At 47.8% G+C, this 17,027-nt stretch overlaps 2 long non-coding RNA genes across 4 annotated transcripts in view; one reads left to right on the top strand and one right to left on the bottom strand.

Moving 5' to 3' along the window:
* The first annotated feature begins 4,593 nt into the window (after nucleotides 1–4,593).
* On the top strand, nucleotides 4,594–8,164 carry LOC147262538 (uncharacterized). Its single transcript, XR_015112407.1, has 3 exons — nucleotides 4,594–4,772; nucleotides 7,322–7,374; nucleotides 8,093–8,164. It is a non-coding gene; the product is annotated as an uncharacterized LOC147262538 (long non-coding RNA).
* Nucleotides 7,016–17,027, bottom strand: part of LOC147262537 (uncharacterized) — a 30,024-nt gene continuing 20,012 nt past the window's right edge. For 2 of the 3 annotated variants that reach the window (XR_015112404.1, XR_015112406.1), the window contains 2 exons: nucleotides 15,982–16,132; nucleotides 7,016–7,220 (listed from right to left, as the gene is read on the bottom strand). This is a non-coding gene — a long non-coding RNA (uncharacterized LOC147262537). Of the gene's footprint in view, nucleotides 7,221–14,857; nucleotides 15,175–15,981; nucleotides 16,133–17,027 lie in introns of those variants that run through there. The other variant, XR_015112405.1, reaches the window with a different exon arrangement.

Here is a 17,027-nt window from a genome sequence, read left to right as displayed (position 1 = left end):
TCTTGTGAATAAATTGTCCTTTCCCCTCTGTTCTGACTTTCTTTATAGTCAACATTAATTTTGGATGGAGTGAATTTCCCCTCGTCTACAGGTAAGGGACCAGAAACATGGTGTGTGTTTCCAGCAGCTAGAGATATCAATAGGTTCAGTTCTACATCAGATCCACAAGTAAACACCAGACCGGGGGATGTTGGAGGTTCAGTTCTACATCAGATCCACCAGTAAACACCAGACCGGTGGATGTTGGAGGTTCAGTTCTACATCAGATCCACCAGTAAACACCAGACCGGTGGATGGTGGAGGTTCAGTTCTACATCAGATCCACCAGTAAACACCAGACCGGTGGATGGTGGAGGTTCAGTTCTGCATCAGATCCACCAGTAACACCAGACCGGTGGATGGTGGAGGTTCAGTTCTACATCAGATCCACCAGTAAACACCAGACCGGTGGATGGTGGAGGTTCAGTTCTACATCAGATCCACCAGTAAACACCAGACCGGTGGATGGTGGAGGTTCAGTTCTACATCAGATCCACCAGTAAACACCAGACCGGTGGATGTCGGAGGTTCAGTTCTACATCAGATCCACCAGTAACACCAGACCGGTGGATGGTGGAGGTTCAGTTCTACATCAGATCCACCAGTAAACACCAGACCGGTGGATGTGGGAGGTTCAGTTCTACATCAGATCCACCAGTAAACACCAGACCGGTGGATGTCGGAGGTTCAGTTCTACATCAGATCCACCAGTAAACACCAGACTGGTGGATGTCGGAGGTTCAGTTCTACATCAGATCCACCAGTAAACACCAGACCGGTGGATGGTGGAGGTTCAGTTCTACATCAGATCCACCAGTAAACAACAGACCGGTGGATGGTGGAGGTTCAGTTCTACATCAGATCCACCAGTAAACAACAGACCGGTGGATGGTGGAGGTTCAGTTCTGCATCAGATCCACCAGTAAACACCAGACCGGTGGATGGTGGAGGTTCAGTTCTACATCAGATCCACCAGTAAACACCAGACCGGTGGATGGTGGAGGTTCAGTTCTACATCAGATCCACAAGTAAACACCAGACCGGGGGATGTTGGAGGTTCAGTTCTACATCAGATCCACCAGTAAACACCAGACCGGTGGATGGTGGAGGTTCAGTTCTACATCAGATCCACCAGTAAACACCAGACCGGTGGATGTGGGAGGTTCAGTTCTACATCAGATCCACCAGTAAACACCAGACCGGTGGATGTCGGAGGTTCAGTTCTTCATCAGATCCACCAGTAAACACCAGACCGGTGGATGTCGGAGGTTCAGTTCTACATCAGATCCACCAGTAAACACCAGACCGGTGGATGGTGGAGGTTCAGTTCTACATCAGATCCACCAGTAAACAACAGACCGGTGGATGGTGGAGGTTCAGTTCTACATCAGATCCACCAGTAAACACCAGACCGGTGGATGTTGGAGGTTCAGTTCTACATCAGATCCACCAGTAAACACCAGACCGGTGGATGGTGGAGGTTCAGTTCTACATCAGATCCACCAGTAAACACCAGACCGGTGGATGGTGGAGGTTCAGTTCTACATCAGATCCACCAGTAAACACCAGACCGGTGGATGGTGGAGGTTCAGTTCTACATCAGATCCACCAGTAAACACCAGACCGGTGGATGGTGGAGGTTCAGTTCTACATCAGATCCACCAGTAAACACCAGACCGGTGGATGGTGGAGGTTCAGTTCTACATCAGATCCACCAGTAAACACCAGACCGGTGGATGGTGGAGGTTCAGTTCTACATCAGATCCACCAGTAAACACCAGACCGGTGGATGGTGGAGTGGTGGAGTCTTAAAAACCGGGTTTGTTGGTTTCCTGTTGGACTACAATCATACCCCAGGTAGCGTCACATCGGTCAGCAACAAGCCATCCTCTCACAACAGGTTCCTGGTAGCAGCGGTTCTGCAGACACAATGGACTCAATCATCCTCCCCATCAAAGTGACTGACTGATCTTCCTGCTCACATTCAATGATCTTCTCATCCGGTGAGGACAGAAGCGTGAGAAGCACCTCCAGTTTTTTCCTCCACATCTGCTGAAAAAGGTCAACAGCACCACAAGTCTGAAGAATTTCCTTCCAGTTGAGCGTCTTTCCAGAGAATCATTTATTTGGAAAAGTCACAGGAGGAAGTGAGAGTCCAAAAGGAGCCAGCGATTGTAAATCTAAATGTGGCCTGCAGGTCCGGGCTACCTTCCCCGCCACCAGGAGGTCGGCCGGCTCCAGACGCTGGCGTGGGTGGAGGTCTATTTAAGGTCAAAAACAGGTGTGTGGTGTTTATTATGCCACCCAGAAGACAGACAGACAGACACACACACACACACACGACTGGCAGCTCATCCTCAGTTTTACTGTTCTCGATAAAATTCCCGTCAGGATCTCAAGCAGGTTTGTGTGACCTGATCTTGACTTGTTAGACCTCTGAGCTCCTGTCACTTCCTGTCACATGTTTCCTGGTTATCACTGTTTAGATCAGTCTAAAGATCAGCGTCTCCATGGCAACAAACCAAGCTTTCCTAGCAGCTTGAGATCTCCATTGTATCTTTAATGCAGTAAAGTAACCATGTCTCCATGTGTCCACTCGTGTCTCTAAGTGTCTGTCAGTGTCTCCATGTGTCCACTCGTGTCTCTACGTGTCTGTCAGTGTCTCCATGTGTCCACTCGTGTCTCTACGTGTCTGTCAGTGTTTACACTTGTCCACTCGTGTCTGTCAGTGTTTACACATGTCCACTCGTGTCTCTACGTGTCTGTCAGTGTCTCCACGTGTCCACTCGTGTCTCCAAGTGTCTGTCAGTGCCTCCACGTGTCCACTCGTGTCTCTAAGTGTCCACGAGTGTCTCCACCATTGACACATACTGATCTATTGACCTCTCTATTGATTACTTGTTGTACGTCTCATCCTGTGGACCCTCTAAGACCAGTTGATATTTCCAGCGACTCCCACCAATGAGGAAACCTCCCGTCGCTCTCTCCCTGTAACCCAGGACGCCTCATTGACGCCTCACACATCGTTCAGACACATGAGCAACTGTGTGGATGACAAACAGTCAAACATAGACGCTATTTTTAGGAATTTGGCTCCTGAGAGACATTCAGGTGAAGGATGGTCGACCGCCCAGATGTGTTCCCAAACACCAACCAGCCTCCACTAGATCCTGTTTTCTATTTAAAGAGGCGTCGTCACCCCGGGATTCTGCGGCGAAGACCTCCAACAGAAGCTCGATTTAATAAACTGGCAGGTGAAGAAGTCAAATCCTTCAGCAGATGATTCACACATCTGGAGAGTTTAAATACGGGGGAGTCGATGACTGGAGTCACATCAAGGTTTTTATGGGGTCAGAAAGGAACTTTATAATCATTTGAAACTCAAACCAACAATGTCTCTCATCACAACTGTTTTCCTAATTTTTAATGTTCATTTTCTGTCGTTCATCACTTCGTTCATGCTTTGTTTTTTTCGCTCATTAGTTCATCATCTTTTTTCTGCAAATTCACTTGATTTTTTTTAAACATTAAAGAATACATCTGAAAGAAGCTGCCTACAGATAAAAGAAGAGCCTAGGACTGAGTCAGGAACCTGTCAGCGGGTTCTGACAGGTTCCAACTCTGCTGTCTCAGATGTGCTTGTTCATGGAGGATTGTTGGGTGTAGGTTCATAGAAGGAGGCTCTCCACCTGCTCTACAAGGAGGGAGGTTCTACACCTGCTCTACTAGGAGGGAGGTTCTACTCCTGCTCTACTAGGAGGGAGGTTCTACACCTGCTCTACTAGGAGGGAGGTTCTACACCTGCTCTCCTAGGAGGGGGGTTCTACACCTGCTCTACCAGGAGGGAGGTTCTACACCTGCTCTACCAGGAGGGAGGTTCTACACCTGCTCTACTAGGAGGGAGGTTCTACTCCTGCTGTACTAGGAGGGAGGTTCTACACCTGCTCTCCTAGGAGGGGGGTTCTACACCTGCTCTACAAGGAGGGAGGTTCTACACCTGCTCTCCTTGGAGGGAGGTTCTACACCTGCTCTACTAGGAGGGAGGTTCTACACCTGCTCTCCTAGGAGGGAGGTTTTACACCTGCTCTCCTAGGAGGGGGGTTCTACACCTTCTCTACTCGGAGGGAGGTTCTACACCTGCTCTCCTAGGAGGGAGGTTCTACGCCTGCTCTCCTAGGAGGGAGGTTCTACACCTGCTCTCCTAGGAGGGAGGTTCTACACCTTCTCTACTCGGAGGGAGGTTCTACACCTGCTCTCCTAGGAGGGAGGTTCTACGCCTGCTCTACTGGGACAGAGGCAGCAGGGACGGATGAACAGATGTGGGAGACACAGAAACCTGACTGGACTTGTAGAACATGCAGTTCCCTCGTCACCCGGTCAAAGCCCTGAAGATGTTTGAACAACATCTGAACATTGCGATGTTGCGAGTGTTGCCGGGTCAAACTGTAAATATCTTGGACGTCAGTGCAGTGCGACGTTCCTCCATCATGAACTGATTATTAAAGCTCTTAGCGGATTCCTTAAATGTTTTTCATTCCACTTGCAGCCAAATAGTTTCCGTCTCAAGTCATCAACACCTGCTGGGACTGCGATGTGTTTGACGAGTCCCAGTTGACGGGCTGCCAGGAAGCGTCTCCTCTGTGACTCCATGAAAACACAATGGTCGTGGTTGGGTGGGTGGCGATGATGTGTGGACCGGCTGAGTGACGTGAAGACTCGTGTGGAAAAAGGAGGTAAGATGTTAGAGGGAGCATGAATACACTTTTGAGAGGTTTTATAATGGCTGCAGTGATTCAGTGGATGCACGAGCAGCTAAATTAAGCTCAGGGAAGTCCAGCCTCAGGGAGGCGCTTGTATTCTCACAAGCTATATTCTTTACTGAGTGATGTCAGTAAATTGGCGAGTAGCTGGTGGCCTCGCTGTTCCAAACTAACGTAAGAGAACAGTAAATACATTGATGCGTGCAGCCACACAGAGTGACACTGAGCGCCAAGAGCAGCAACACAATCTCTGAATCACATCACAGAACGTCAGGCCAGACGCCGCCTTCCTTGGCAGCGTCCTAGGCGTGGAACTCCACCACAGACACGCTTCTTATGTTGCAACACCAGCAATTTGCTTGCTACAAGTGTAACAAACACACAGCTGCAGGAAAATATTGTCAAAGGAATCACTACAGGAGCTAGAAGAAGCTAACCTGTTAGCATAGCAAGCTACCACCGGTCATTTCCTCCTACCCTATAACTCCGTTCCTATACTGATGAGACTTGGAGAACTCACAGTTATGTGATGACTATCTCACAGAAGTCCTTCAATGGGGAGGGGGTGTACCAGCTCTGTTGTGTTTCATTGAGGGAGGTGTCCACCGCTGTCCATGGAGACAAGAGCTGGGGGGACGTTGGAGGACATGTTGAGGAACAAGCACCTGCACCTCAGCCCCAGGGTGGCTGTGCTACACCAAGGAAGACACATGGCCTGGGCGGAGCTCACAAAATACCACATGGTCTCCGAGCCCCTCCCCCTCCATCTGCCTGGCAGACCTAGAATGCTGCACTATAACTAGACGCTGTTGTCAATGCCAGCGTCACTGCTTCCTTCATTCTTGAGTTTGCTAAAAAACTGACACGAACCTCTGTGCGCCCTCACGACCAGCCTGCTGGACCAGCCCTCTTTAACCTTCTGGTCTTGTAGATTTACAAAGACTGAATGGAAGCTTGTCAGAGTCTCAACTTACTCACAGAAAAATCTGCATGTAGTTGTTTTTTTGTCATTTCTGTTGAGGAAATTTGCACTGAGCCACCTGACATCACATCTGCAGAGGTGGGCAGATCGTTGGTTTGCCTCTCGATTTAAATTTTGGCTGAATTTTCCTCCCCTCTGCATGCAGGATGCTAATGCTAATGTTGTATGCTAATGTTGGTATCTGAAAATGTTCTGCGCTGACAAATATTGTTGATTTTGACACGTTTGATGTTTATGCCTCTGCTAACATTACAATGTTACACCAAATACATTTTTAATGTTTTTTTTATTGTGTTATTCTTGAATTTTCTGTGTTGAAGTGTTTTTTATGTTGTGCTGACATTTTTAATTTGATGTTTAATTCAACTACTTTGACCTTTTAACCTTTAGCCAAATACTCCTCCATACATTTTCCACGCTTTCCTCCTCTCTGAAAGAGCTCATTAGTCCCTCCTGTCCCACCAGAGCACTCCGCTCCCAGAATGCAGGTCTGTTAGTGACTCCCAGTATCTCTAAAACAGACTGGGAGGTAGAGCCTTCAGGTACCAGTTCCTCTACTGTGGAACCAGCATCTCTCCATGGGTCAGAGAGGCAGACACTTTAACTACGTTTAAGTCCAGGCTTAAGACCTTCCTCTATGACAGAGCCTTCAGTCAGGACTGGTTCAGGTAGCTCTGAACCATTGATAGCTATGCTGCTACAGGCTTAGACTGCTGGGGGACACATCAGGTTACATGGAGCCCTTCCCTCCTCTCCTCTCCCCTCCTCTCCTCTCCTCTCCTCTTCTCTCCTCCTCTCCTCTCCTCTCCTCTCCTCTCCCCTCCTCTCCTCTCCTCTCCTCTCCCCTCCTCTCCTCTCCTCTCCCCTCTCCCCTCCTCTCTGCATTTTCAGATAAACAGTCCTTTAAGTTAAGGTTGTTGCTGCAACATTAATTTGTCAAAAATTTTTGTATTCTTTGATGTTTACATTTTATTGTGATCATTCCTTTATTGGCAATTTTTAACCCGTTCCAATAATCCCTTTCTGTGCTAATGCTCTTTCTGCTAGATAGTTTATGCTCATGCATGGCAGTAAAGGGTTCTGACATCTATCATGAGCTGTTGATCCAGAACTGCTGATGTTCCCACGTCAGAAAATCACTGACATGAACTTGTCTCTTGAGTTTGTTGACTTGAGTTGATTCATTGAGTTTTCACTTTTGTGTGTGAAGCTTTTGTTGTTTTAGATCTCTCAGCTGTTCACACCTGTTTCATGTTACAACAGAATGGAAATTGTATTGAAAGGTTTTGCAGTTGCAGGTCTTTCTTCTCCAGTTTCTTTATTCACTGCAATTTGTGTTCCTTCGCTGCACGTGGATGCTGGCCATATTTGTCTCGGCAGAAGTGTCTCTTTTGTTGGCGTTGAAGGTCTGTTTTCATCTTCTCACTGCTGATAAGTTGCTGCCAGAGAAAATGTAAAAGTAGGTCATATATGGAGGTGAGCGGCGCTGCCAAACACTCGGATTCAGTTTCAGTTTTTGTTATTTCTGTTTCCTCTGCAGGCTTTGAACCATCAGCTGGATGTCGGGATGAGGAGCTCAGACGGAGCAGCCAGGTGAGTGTGGGACTGGAGAGACGCTGTGTGCGTGCGCGTGCGTGTGTGAGTGTGTGTGTGTGAGCAGCTGCAGGGACACGTCTGACGTTATACTAACATTTAACATCTAACATTTAATTGTCAGAACATGGGGGGGCACTGGGACTCACGGTTGAACTGAAAGGTTGGGCTGGTCAAAGGTCGAGATCACACATGTTTTAGTTTAACTATTAATATTACGTGTAAAAGTGCCTTGTTTAGCATAACCCCCCTCTAGCACGACGCTAACCTGGGAGAAAGGAGAAACGCTGTGGAGGGAAACTCAGAGCACATGAACATGAAATTGGATTAGAGTGAGAAACCTTTAGCCAATATTTTTCCTTGCTGGTAAATTACCCTCCGCCCTCAGCCGCCGTGGAGTTCAACATGCAGATCTCAGATAAGCCCGCAAAGTGGTGTTGAACAAGGCTTTCAGGGGAACGGGAGTCCGATTCCTCCACAAGTGTCTCATTGAGTCAAACTGCATGGGAACCATTAGAAAGAAACCTATCCCGAGTAAATACGAGCAGTTGAGTGTAAATTGTCATCTGGCTTCAGCTCCCAGTAATCAGACGTGAAGTGACCTGATACCTGTGTAATTTAGCTCCTCTCTCCTGTAATAATCCATTTCACGGTTTATGTTTAAGTGGAGAGTTAAGTAATTCGTTGCTTTCTCCCTGTTTTACTGTTTGTTCAGCAGTTCTCAGCTGCGTGTGGTCACTTTCTCCAGCGTTTACAGTCCTGCTCCTTGTAAATCGCCCTTTGAAGCTCCTTTCCTTCCACAGAGGAACATTTCTCTGCATCCGGTTTACCAAGCAGCACCCGGCTGCTTTGAGCGACCTCTCTTCCAGATTGGAGCGAAATGTCGGCTTGTGTCATATAAACTTCCCTGGGAGGTTGTCAGGAGGAAGAGGGAGGCAGCTGCTCTGCTCCAAGCCAAGGCAAACATTTCCTTTATTGAAGAACAGTATCTGCTGTCCGAGTCAAAGAGCTATTGATGCAGGAACTCGAACCGCCGCTGTTGTGCTCGTCATGATTAATCACATAAACGCATACGAGGGAAACTTGTACAACTGAACAATGTTTGTCTTCAGATCTCAACCTGAATTAAAGGAAAAATAAAGGATCTTTTTGCAGCTTTGGCTATTATTCCCTCTGTTCCTCACACCTCTGCTCCTCAGCCGCTAGCAGCAAACCTGCAACACACCAGCCTTTCCAGCTTCCACGCTCACTTCTTGAATAAGAACCCACTCTTTTACACTGAGCTAGAATAGGAGGTTTGGCTGGCATCAGTTTTGTGTGGACCAAGTTGAACCTGCATTGTGTGGACAAGCGCTGTCCTGTACAGGAATCAAACCCATGGCCAAGGTATGGGAGGCAGACAAGCTAGTGAGGCGAATGCTGCATTCGGGAAAAATGAAGAGAGCTGGTTGGTCAACCTGGTTGGAGACCTGAGTGCCGTCTCATCTCTGTCAGTATTAAAGATGGTGGCCTCCGTCCTTGGCGACAGTGACTGTTGAACATGCCTTGTTAGACTTTTGAGTCTTCTTCTTTGGAGTTTTTTTGATAGTTGGCCAACAGCTCACTGAACCCACTAAGCCCAGAAACCAGGAGTTCAGAGGGTTAATATCACTAGGATGAAGTTCCCAGTCAGAGGGAACAAGGAGACACAAACTTTCTCTCCAGACCCTCTTGGAGCGTCTCAGCTGTGTCATCACTTTCTGCTTCCTCCTTCTGTCCGAGCCGATCGAAGCACATGGAAACGCTTTGAGGATTCCAGGGCGGTTCTCCAAGACCAATAAGCAGAGGCGTTCTGAGGTGAGCCGTCCAAGTGCTCATCCATCTGATAGGCTGAGGATATCTTAGCCTGCGGTCCACACCCAGATCATTGCCGATGCCCAGACGCTGAGAGCCTCGGACAACATGGCTGACCACGCTGGAGCTGAATTAGGTGAACTTAAATAAACAAACGGACTTCTGTGAGGGGGCACAGAATCACCACTGGATGTTACTGATAGTCATGCTAGTGCAGAGGTGTAGCAGGTGTGAGGCGCGGCTCCCCAAGGTGGAGGTGAAAGAACTTTGGTTATCAAAGGACGTCAGGTATTTGACTGTCTATAAAATCAATGATGATCCTACATCAGCCAGGGGGAGGTCTGAGGCCACACCCACCATCTCACACTTTGAGCAGATCATTCACGTTAGCGTGGAACCACAAGTGTTCTAGTCAGTTCTGGTCTCCAGTCCAAGTGTGATCCTCCGTCTGGATCAAGGAGACCTGGATGGAGAGGTGGTGACCAGACGTTTCTGGACAGTTTAGCTGTTAGCATCAGTCTCTGTTAGCTTCAAGCTAAATCTACGTGGCTGGTTCTTCCTGCAGTCTGGAGGCACTAAGAAGTGATGGAGGAGGGAGAACCACCTCAGTGAGCTGAAGACTCCTGGTGGTGAGGACTGGAGAGTGTAATGTGTTAGGGTAATATATTATGTTCTGTATTTATAAAAATACAACATGTATTGATCTATCCATTGATCATATTTAGGAAGTAACTGTCCCATCACTGTTTGTGAGTAGCTGGAGGGCAAAATACTCGCATCATCAGTAGAAAGCAGATGAGGGGCATGGCCACTGGTAATGGCGGATGTGCCGCTGCAGCAGGAATGTTTGTCCTTGCGTGGATGCTCACGTGCTGCAGGGTCTCAGCAGGAACCTCAACACAAATTTAGTTATCCTGACTCCCTGCAGGTTTGGACCATGGACTGCAAATGCCAGCGTCTGTCAGTGTGATGGTGCGGCCGGTTGAAAAGGGCGGAGATCCTCTGAGCAGACGTCTGCTTATGAGACACAACTCTTGGCTTCCTCTGCAGTAGTGGATGTCACAGCACCTGAAGCTTCAGTCCGTGGTCATGTCAGGTGGGAGGTGTGTCTGTAGTCACACAGGAAGTGGTCATGTCAGGTGGGAGGTGTGTCTGTAGTCACACAGGAAGTGGTCATGTCAGGTGGGAGGTGTGTCTGTAGTCACACAGGAAGTGGTCATGTCAGGTGGGAGGTGTGTTTGTAGTCACAAAGGAAGTGGTCATGTCAGGTGGGAGGTGTGTCTGTAGTCACACAGGAAGTGGTCATGTCAGGTGGGAGGTGTGTCTGTAGTCACACAGGAAGTGGTCATGTCAGGTGGGAGGTGTGTCTGTAGTCACACAGGAAGTGGTCATGTCAGGTGGGAGGTGTGTTTGTAGTCACAAAGGAAGTGGTCATGTCAGGTGGGAGGTGTGTCTGTAGTCACACAGGAAGTGGTCATGTCAGGTGGGAGGTGTGTCTGTAGTCACACAGGAAGTGGTCATGTCAGGTGGGAGGTGTGTCTGTAGTCACACAGGAAGTGGTCATGTCAGGTGGGAGGTGTGTCTGTAGTCACACAGGAAGTGGTCATGTCAGGTGGGAGGTGTGTTTGCAGTCACAAAGGAAGTGGTCATGTCAGGTGGGAGGTGTGTTTGTAGTCACACAGGAAGTGGTCATGTCAGGTGGGAGGTGTGTCTGTAGTCACACAGGAAGTGGTCATGTCAGGTGGGAGGTGTGTTTGTAGTCACAAAGGAAGTGGTCATGTCAGGTGGGAGGTGTGTCTGTAGTCACACAGGAAGTGGTCATGTCAGGTGGGAGGTGTGTCTGTAGTCACACAGGAAGTGGTCATGTCAGGTGGGAGGTGTGTCTGTAGTCACACAGGAAGTGGTCATGTCAGGTGGGAGGTGTGTTTGTAGTCACAAAGGAAGTGGTCATGTCAGGTGGGAGGTGTGTCTGTAGTCACACAGGAAGTGGTCATGTCAGGTGGGAGGTGTGTCTGTAGTCACACAGGAAGTGGTCATGTCAGGTGGGAGGTGTGTTTGTAGTCACACAGGAAGTGGTCATGTCAGGTGGGAGGTGTGTTTGTAGTCACACAGGAAGTGGTCATGTCAGGTGGGAGGTGTGTCTGTAGTCACACAGGAAGTGGTCATGTCAGGTGGGAGGTGTGTCTGTAGTCACACAGGAAGTGGTCATGTCAGGTGGGAGGTGTGTTTGTAGTCACAAAGGAAGTGGTCATGTCAGGTGGGAGGTGTGTCTGTAGTCACAAAGGAAGTGGTCATGTCAGGTGGGAGGTGTGTCTGTAGTCACACAGGAAGTGGTCATGTCAGGTGTCTGCTGTTTCTGGAGGCAGCAGAAACGAGTTGAGCTTGAGAGATGACATCATTCTACAGTCGATGTTCATCAGTCACATCAGATGGACTCTGTTCTTCATCTGCAGCTCAGTTCTGATCATCAGGGGCAGAAATGTTCATGTCCCAACTGATGCTGGAGGGTTCCAGCTTGATGTTCCATAGCAGGCGCGAGTGTCAGCAGGTGGGGGATCGGAGGTAAATTCGGCCTCTTTGCTGCTGGTATGCATTGACATCTGGATCACAAAAGCCTGGGTGGGACATGATCAGATCCCTCAGGTCTTAAAACTGAGAAAAGGCCACAGGTGCAGCGAGTCGTGCCACAACAAACCTGGAAAGGATGACTGGAATGGAAACGGAGGGCAGATCCACCTGGCGGACCGTTTACAGGGAGTAGAAATTAGGACACGTTATAATGAGCTGGATCATCAGTCACTGGTGAATGTCCACAACAACAGGCTGGCACCAACACAAACATGATGCAAGCTGCTTTCAATGAGTCACTCCGTCAGTTAGAACAGGAAGTGGATCTGATGATGAACGATACGTTTCACAAAATAATGTTTCCACAATGCAAGATTGAGAGTAAAAAAGTCCGAAGATGGAGAATGAGCTGAAGGTTGTGGTGTCAGGCACCAAGAGCTGACTTAAACAGCTAAAATCAATGCTGAATATATTTAAAACCCATTTGGGTGCATCGCAAACTGAGCCAGTGCAGGAACCGGTTAACTGTTGACAGTTTCAGGATGGTTCGGTGGCCTTGGCCTCCCTATGCTAATACTAGCAGCTAGCTGGTTCACAAGCTCTCCGCTGCCTGGCTGTCAGCTTTGAGCCAGAGAATCAGGTTGAGGTTTGCAACTGACTCAGATGTCCCTTTAGTGCTCATATGTGAGATGTTGTCAGAGATGGATGCTCTTGCAAGCTCTGAAAGCTAACATTAGCATGCATAAAGAAGAGATATGAAAACATCAACAGACATAATGGAGACATCAGAGCTAGCAGTAAGTGGCTGCTGTGGTAGTTACGCCATCACTCCCCTGCGCCATGTCGGTAATTCATCATTTTATAACTGTAGCACATTTCTACGCGAACTAGCACCAACACACAGCTTTACACCTTCAGAGTTTGGATCTTTATTATGCATCAATAAATATCATCTGTGAAAACTAGGATAGTAAACAAATATCAACTGACTCTTGTACGTCAGCCTTCCCGGTGATGCTCTGCCTGTCGCATGTCAACTCCCCGGCAAATAAAGGAACTATAAATACGCCTCTGAAGGTCATCTGTTGTTGACTCACGCGAACATCTCATCACACCAGATCTTCTTCAGCATGTGAAATGCCCCCTCAGGGCCAAATTAGCAACCATTGGCTCCCGTACACAAATGCCTTGTGGCGGGCTGATAAGTCACAGATCCTGTTCCCTGACTTACTAGGAAGTCGCTGGCAAAGTTGTTAACACTCCGTCAGTAAAACACAAGAGTGTGAGGTCCAGTCCAACAGCGGGAGGGTCCTTGTCTTTGTTGCAGCCGCTACCTGTTGAGAGGTGCCATTTTTATTTACAGCGTCCAGCTCATTAATTAGCCGCCTGGTGGTTTGTGACCTTCCGACTTGTGCTACCACTAATGTGAGGAGACGTCTGGTTCAGGCCATCATCCTCAAAGTCCACTGAAGAACTCCTGGTGTCTTTTAGACCCTGGAGTTCATGAGTTTTTACACCAAACAAACATTTGCATTTTCCCCAATAACTAAAACATAGAGTATCATGTAGAAATTAGGTCATTCTGTTTTCCAACAGGAGGTGGTCATCTCCTGGTTCCTCCACCAACAGGAGGTGGTCATCTCCTGGTTCCTCCACCAACAGGAGGTGGTCATCTCCTGGTTCCTCCACCAACAGGAGGTGGTCATCTCCTGGTTCCTCCACCAACAGGAGGTGGTCATCTCCTGGTTCCTCCACCAACAAGAGGTGGTCATCTCCTGGTTCCTCCACCAACAGGAAGTGGCCATTTCCTGGTTCCTCCACCAACAGGAAGTGGTAATTTCCTGGTTCCTCCACCAACAGGAAGTGGTCATCTCCTGGTTCCTCCACCAACAGGAGGTGGTCATCTCCTGGTTCCTCCACCAACAGGAGGTGGTCATCTCCTGGTTCCTCCACCAACAGGAGGTGGTCATCTCCTGGTTCCTCCACCAACAAGAGGTGGTCATCTCCTGGTTCCTCCACCAACAGGAAGTGGCCATTTCCTGGTTCCTCCACCAACAGGAAGTGGTAATTTCCTGGTTCCTCCACCAACAGGAAGTGGTCATCTCCTGGTTCCTCCACCAACAGGAAGTAGTCATCTCCTGGCTCCTCCACTTACAGGAAGTGGCCATCTCCTGGGCTGCGTCCGAATGGCCAAGTAGGTCTGATGGCAGGTCTCAGAGCAGGTCGTAGGCTGTCCCAAACCACAGCTGGCGCGAGTAGCGACTTACTTCTCAACCTAAATTCCAGCCTAAACACGCCCACATTGTAGGTCGGTTCAGGTGCATCCTACGGAGCAACCTATGGCCCACAATGCACCGCGGACTTCTTCTTCATCCCCTAAAAACTTGTGGACCCTCAAGCAAAGTTAGCGCCACCAACAGTCTCCCATTCTGATGAACACCAACATTTACAGTTGTTGATGACTAAAGGTGCGTTCATGTGCTTAATAATAGAGGATGAGTGAAGAGTGGAGTGCAGTACCACAGTCAGGCCAGCAGGTGGGGCTTTCGTTGGTGCTGTCTACCTCATTGCGGTATCTGTGCTCTGCCAGCAGAGGTCGTGCTTCACCACCAATCTAGGGTGTCTGAATGGTGCCGCCGTGTTTAGGTCGTAGCAGGAGGACGTAGGTTCCCAACATAATGCAGGAAGAACCAGCCATGTATATTTAGCCTGCAGCTAACGGAGACTGACGTCTAACAGCAGCTAAACTGTCCAGAAATGTCTGGTAGAATCCAGGGCTCCTTGATCCAGACGGAGGATCAGGGTTCCACTAACACGAACTAACTACAGCACTTCCAGTGTTGACAGTCACTCAGTTTTTCTGACTGTCTGTCTAACAGTTTGACGGCGTGAGACTGCTAGCATGCTAAGTGTTTCATGCTAGTTTTACAGGAGAGGTCAAAGGTTAAATGTGTGCACACTATGACTAGAGATGTGATGTTAATGCAGTAAAGGAATTTTTCACTTCATTATGTTTTTTCATCCGTTCATTTCTGGCAGCGGCTGTAATCATTAGCTTCCTGATGCAACAGTGCGTGGACGTCATTAGGACACGGCGCAGACATGTTACATCCGTGTTCAGATGCTATTTCAGGGACAGATGGATGGAGCGAGTGTTGTGTGTGAAGTGGCAGGTTGATGCAGTGTTAGAGGAATGAATTAATCAAGACCTATTTCCCCAGTACACTCAGATGACTCAACTCTGAAATTTAAAACTGTCTGTTCCAAGAAAGATGGTGGACTTCATTCCTGTATTTGTAAAACACCTCATTAACCTCACATTATCCTGCTGGAGCTGTCGGTGTGATGGTCGATGGCTGGACGAGCTTTGGCTGGTGAGACTGTACTGCTGTTACTCTCCTAAAAGTCACATTTTAATTATTTCACTCATGATGTTTGACTGATATTAGCATATTCAAACAATATATTAATTGTTCACTAAAGTGTATTTCTGCTGCTGGCACACTTCAGGACATTGTTGTGATCGCTTTAAATTTCATAAACACTCAACAGCCTACAAGAGACATGAAATTTGGAAGCTCAGATCTGTTATGTCTCTTTTGTTAAATATTTCAACATCTTAACATCTTTATTCCAGCTCACGACTCACGGCTCCCTTCATTACAGCCTATTTTTAGGGCCTGAGCCTGAAGTACCTTCAGGCGAAGACCCTATTATGTTTGCTCGGCAGAGCAACACATTAGCCGCGCTAATTTACTTTACCTTTACAACCAATTATCAATTCATTTATAGCAAACTATCTCGAAGTATTCGTTAGTTTCAGGTAATGAGCAATCTCCAAATTTAGCACATTTACCAGCCGTTTCCATTACTTTTATCTCCACTGTTAGCTGATTAATTGCCCCTTTATTTTTAGTTCACGGTCATCTGTGCCCCATCGGGTACAAGTACAAGACACTGAGCACCAATGGAACACGATTCCTCCACCAGGACCAATAAAAACTGAACTGTGTTTTTCATCTCAGCAGCCTTGCGCCTGCTAACAGAGGCTGTCCATCACCTCGGTACTGATGGACTACAGCGGGACAGAAGCAGCGTGCCACATATTAGGTCATCCGGCCCAGTGCCCATTTCAATCCCATTTCGCAGCTGATAAAAGCATTGGGCTGGATGTCAGAGCCCCGGCGAGTTGAAGGAGTCCCTCACCTCATCTGCGCTCAGGCACCAAAGCCTCTCCATGGAGCAGTTTGAGGCCACCAGCTGGACCGTCACAGCGCTAACGTGGGCAGACGATGTTGTGCACTGATGAGCAGGATCAAAGGTGCTTCTGGCCGCCGTGCAACACTGGAAAAACCATCTGAGAAGAGAAGAAAAGACAGAGCGGAGGGGAGGTGGAGGAACAGTATTAATGGCCCACTTAAATGCATTGTGCTGTTAAAATTAAGAGCTCGGATTTCATGACAGCACTTAAGCTGTACATGCTCAACTTCTTCTTCCAGACCTGGTTGGGTTTACAGTTTCGTTTTGCAGCGACCCGAGAAGACAGAGTAGTGATGGGGCGCAAGCATGACGAGGCGATGACAGCTTTTACTCAGAGAGCCTTTTTTTAGTCACATAACCCTCATAAAGTCAAATAACTAAAAACATTATATTGGCAGGGTGGGATGACAGGAAAACCTGAAAAGACAGATGATTTAGAGTCAATGTCGGACTTAACTTCAGCTCCAACCCATATGATAGAGATTTGATGCCCTTTTACTGCTTGGTTAGGATCAATTTTGGAAATGCTGTTGAAGCTAACTCTTTCTTTGCTTGAAGCTCTCTGCTAAGCTAACATATCTTGGTAAGAACAATTAATTCCCATAATCAACGCTAACGGTAAAGCCTATCTTGGACATGCTACTGTGTCATCTACAAAACCACCAGCTTCAGCTGTCTGCTTTGTGGCTGAAATTGCTCAGTGAACTCATCAGTTTTTTGCTTCCAGTCTCTCTGCTAAACAAAGCTAAGCTAAGCTAAGCACATCTTGGAATCTGTACTAAATAAGTTAAAAAAAAAACGCGTGAACTGGTACTTTGCCTACAATGGAAAACATTTTGCTGGAGTCTTGTGTCTTTGACCTTAGCTGTTTCTATAGAAATGATGTTTTAAAGGAGCTAGCATCACATTTACTGATAGCAGCAGTATTCCCAGTGGATGTCTCTATGCTAGCTGTTTTAGCTCTAGGTGAGACAGTTTCTCTCTTTGTCTTT

Source organism: Aulostomus chinensis, chromosome 4 (assembly GCF_037954235.1).
Source record: "Aulostomus chinensis isolate RoL2024-O1b breed Wild chromosome 4, RoL_Achi_v1.0, whole genome shotgun sequence".
NCBI classification, from domain to species: domain Eukaryota; kingdom Metazoa; phylum Chordata; class Actinopteri; order Syngnathiformes; family Aulostomidae; genus Aulostomus; species Aulostomus chinensis.
The sequence above is the reverse complement of the archived record's forward strand: the minus strand, read 5'-3'. Positions and strand labels throughout refer to the sequence as shown.